This window comes from Pinus tabuliformis, chromosome 9 (assembly GCF_031772625.1).
Source record: "Pinus tabuliformis cultivar Carrire ecotype Pingquan chromosome 9, CPIR1, whole genome shotgun sequence".
In the NCBI taxonomy this organism is placed as follows: Eukaryota; Viridiplantae; Streptophyta; class Pinopsida; order Pinales; family Pinaceae; genus Pinus; species Pinus tabuliformis.
The window spans coordinates 1,384,468,661-1,384,473,818 of NC_142307.1; positions in this window are offsets into that span (position 1 = coordinate 1,384,468,661).

A 5,158-nucleotide genomic window follows, 5' to 3' on the forward strand; every position below is an offset into this window, starting at 1 on the left:
ATAGAAATTGAAGACTTAAGAATATACTATATTCCATATGAATACCATGGACAAAACCATAGATTCTCATTAGCCCAAAAACAACTAATAACTTTATCTAATCAAGTTTAATTTTACCTGAACCACTCTAACACAAATTGAATATTGGAGTGTATAAAAAGACACCGAATTGAATATTTGAGAATATAACAAACCACCCACCTTCCCAAACGCAACGTGTCTCCCAGAACTATAGATGATAAAATTGCTGAGCACGCGGTAGACACTGGGTTGAATACTGTAATGAATACTGGCCCTTGTTTCAACAAACACCATAACTGTAATGGAAATGCCATTGCATTGAATATGATTCCCTGCCAAATTGAATTAATCTTCCACAAATCAGCTTAACCACCTAACAAAAATTTAAGTTATTCATGGCTGGGAAAATTGAGGAAGAACATCATTCATGTATGTAGACTTACTGTAGTGAACACAGTCAAAATATTAGCCCTATCCAGTATCCATGATGTTGGAATGATGCCCCTGTCAAGAATGGCTATTAGGAGAGCAGTTTGGATGGAGCCTAGAATGGCAGTAATTGATGTTAGGGATAGTGTGGCTGGAAACTTCTTCATTGTCTCAACATGCACATGAAATTATAATCATATATTTGATTGGGTGGGGAACTTTGAAACTTCTAAATACAGAAAAGGGTTATAATTGGGTATCAATTTAATATGCAAGGTGGTAGGGAGACCTGCAATATCATGGTAGTGGATAACATTATCACTGTTGAGATAAGGTAAATACACCCTCTAATCTGGTTGCCTGAATCTCCCTCGTGTAGAATGGTTTCCACTAGGTGTACTGTATTAGTGTTGGAAACTGATGTTGATTGTCCCCACAGAGGCCAGAGTTGGGCTAGAGTAGGACCTTGAAGGAAACTCATAGCCATTGCTCCACCCACACAAATTACAGTTCCCAGAATTTTGGCTCTTTTGCGAATACACATAACGTCTACTTTCTCCATCCTACATATTTGACACTCACATTAGATTTTGGTCACAATAAATATAAATGATATAATTAACTCCAAATGAATGCATCATATAGGTGAGCAATTATAAGCTCAAAATAATTTTTTGACCATTAGTAACCTAAATCAAAATAAATTGTTCAAAGTTTCATTTCATTAACCTAAATGAAAGAATCTCCTCCAAATTTCAACTATGTGAACAGTAATAATCTCCTTCTAGTTTAAACAGTTATAAGATAAACAATAGAAAATCTTTTAGCTTTTTAATAACTTCAACTACATGTAACTTCAATCATTAACATTCACTACCAAAATACAAACAATTTATATTTCATTAATCACACATTCAAATGATTAACCACACATTCAAAGTGAGTGTTGAGTTCTTGATTAACCACACATTCATGTAAATGATTCATATTTGATTAACCACACATTCAAAGCACATTCATGCATCCACAAATTCAAATGATTAACAACACATTCAAAGTGAGTGTTGAGTACCTGATTAACCACACATTCATGCAAACAATTCATATCTGATTAACCACACATTCAAAGCACATTCATGCAAACGATTCATATTTGATTAACCACACATTCAAAGAACATTCATGCTAATTAGCCACACATTAAAAGCACATTCATGCAAATGATTCATCACTCAATCCAGAGTTAAGGTTTATAGCCACTCACTTATGGATCAAAAGCATGATGAATTAGTAAACTCTTAGTTGTTGGATGTAAAAAACAGGATTCAAATCTATTCTACATGCTAATGGGTATTTCTATCAATCTAATACATAGATGAAGTTTATAAACACCACTAATGGATCAAAATCAGTTACACATGCCAAGGGGAATCAAGTGCCATATATTTCAACTCAAAATCTCTTATCAACAAACTTTGTATTTCAGAGCTTTTCAACTGCAACTAGGAATAGCTGCTATAGTAGAAAATATTTCCCCTCTTTATATTTGGTGACTCACTACAGCATAAAGAGCAAACTCCATTGTTGTTGCAGGGCTTCAAATCTGGGGAAAAGAGTTAGACAAATGAGCAAATGATTTGGACAACAGATCTATGGATCCCATGCTTTCATCCATAATGATTTAATTTCTGCATCACTGAATTTGTAATGAAAGAAACTCAAGCCCATTTGATCTGCAAGTCATTCATTGTGCTCTCAAACGATTTGCAGTCGCGAGAGAAGAGGAAGAGGAAACAACAGAGTGGTTGAATGATTTAGGGGATCCTAACACTGATCTGATGGATTGGGCGAGGGAAGAGGCAATGGCTGCCTTCACCTGCCCTCTTTTGGGGATGTTCCTCCTCGAACGAGTAACAGTAGTTGTAGGTATCTTGGTATTTATTTTTTGGACTGAATTCAATGAATTAAGCGATTAAGGAAGATAACAGGAAGTGAATACTTGAAATATTGAATGAACGGAGTACAGAAGCAAGGGAGAGAGGGTTTAGAGAAATGAGATGATAACGAGTATTTAAGCCTTTTTTAGACTTTACCCTACTTTGCTAACTAGCACACCCTTCACATGCTAGGCTGTATTACAAATAAGTCAGAGTGCAGAGGATAAATTGAGGAAGTAGTCTGCAATCCCTTGGCGACTGTTTTTAGCTCTGATTATTCCGTTCATGAAATAAACTAGCATAGATTTAGATTTATTAACACTGAGAATATTATTCAATGACATTGAATATTGACCTCATTTTATTTAATAATCATGGACATCTTTCCCAGGCTTGTTATAGAGCAGCTACCTTTTTTGTGTACAATGTTAAAGAAAATGCAGATTACTTTGCAAAAACACTCAAATTCCATGAATTTTAATTCACAAAAGACCAAACCTTTCTTATGTACAATGTTAAAGAAAATGCAGATTACTTTGCAAAAACACTCAAATTGCATGAATTTTAATTCACAAAAGACCAAAACCTCGGTTATTTTAGTAGTAAGTTCAATCCAAGTAAAACCCAGATTTATTACCAATCCAACCTGGGCTATAATTAGCACAAACTCATCTGAGGGTTTAGGGAATCTGAAGTTGATGTCACACTTGGGTTTGAATGGGCTTGTAATAATGTGTATATATTCAATGCACCTTTATATACAATCTAGATTCCATACATCATCACATAGGCACATTCCTATAAAAGATTTCATATCTCATTTCCCCTCCAAACTTTAGACTGCGCCTTGTTTCTCTCCCTTGTAACTTCATTTCCATTCATTCCAATTTCACTTTAACACAACTCACATGCAAAATATTACAAATAAATTTCCACACTTAATTTACATATTACAAATCCTAACAAAATATACATTTTGCAGGTTCATTACTGCTTCTTCAGGTCTTCGATGCCTCCAACAAATTTCGATGCAACTTCAAATATGGAATGACAACCACAATGTTCTTCAGAATATTATATTTCTTCTCTAACCTCTTTCGTTACAATTTACTACTTGTATTTTCCAACTGAAACTTGAAAAATGATGTTTCAAGATGAAATACCATTCTGATAGTTTATGTCTTTACAACCAATTCATTATCAATGGGTTTTAACATATTTAAAAAAAAAAATCAATTTATTTTAATGAATATAATACATGTTTTAAATATATCTTGATATTAATTAAATTTTTCGTTTAAATAATGATTTCTTAAATAACCCTATCCAAATCGATATGGATACCGAGTTGTTGTTCACCTGGATTCATTTGTTTACCTTCACCTTCAACTAGGCAATCTTTATCCAGATACAAAGGTGTTTAAAGAACTTCAATGGCTATTTATGACTATTTTTATTCCATTTTATAGCCACTTTAACCCCCGAATAGGGTTTTAGGCATGGCTTCCTCAATTGAAACTCATTATCATCAACCTGTTCACCTGGATTCATTTGTTTACCTTCACCTTCAACTAGGAAATCTTTATCCACATACAAAGGTGTTTAAGCAACTTCAATGGCTATTTATGACGATTTTTATTCCATTTTATAGCCACTTTAACCCCCGAATAGGGTTTTAAGCATGGCTTCCTCAATTGAAACTCATTATCATCTACCCTTTCTTTCAAAAATGCCCATTCACATTTCAATATTCCTCCACACTATATGCCTTACGGCGTTTCCTTTGCAACATTAGGTGCAAATGCTAGTTTAAATTTGCCGCCGGATCTTACCGTGCTCTCTAACCTGTTTCATTTCAATTTTTAAAAATTCTCAGCGACTGACCGAGTTTGAAATATAATGGGAAGCGACACTGTCATTCAATGCATGTTCCACCAACTTTCTATTCACATTAACAAAAGATGCACAGTGTCAGATCAGTTTAAGTCGGAGTGGTGTTGCGTGCGGACGTCGGAGAGATGGATCTGATCGGAAAGTGAATGCTAATGAATATGCAAACTCCTATTTCCATCTCTATAACCTCATTAATGCGCGGCTACATGCACTGGAGATAAGAGTTTATAACACTCGTGGGGTAAGACTTTATTTTTTTTATTATCTAGTCATCACTGGCTATCTCCTACGCATGTAGCCGCGCATTAATGAAGCTATAGTGGTGGAAATAAGAGTTTCCATGAAATATGGTGGCAAGGTGACACTAAACTTAATTAAAAACCATTTACGAAAAAAAATTATTATTGACTTTGGCGTGTGAGAATCTTCATGGGTATCTGTTGCTATGTTATGGAACCAACAGTCCAGCACAAAGCTCCACTGTCATAAAAAAAAACGCAGTCAGGTACTCTGCCACCAAAATTTTATATACAAGTCCAAACTTTAAGTGGCATTGAAAACCAATGATCTCATGGACGAATAATATTACCAGGAAGTGATAGGAACGAGGAAGTCACATTGCAAACCACACATTAAAAAACAAAATTAACTCTGCAAATTTATCTATATATTTGGGATGAGAACGATTGTTCAATTGTCAAATGGCTGCAGCGATTTGTGTGTGGAAGGAATGGTGAGAATGGATCCAAACGATCCACCAGTGTCCAAGCTGTTCCCAACCAGGGACTCCTCGTCCTGCTTTCCGTCGTCTCCATCTCCATCCTCCATGGGCTGGTAGGCATACCCTTCAAAATGCCTTCGTATACAGATCCGAACCG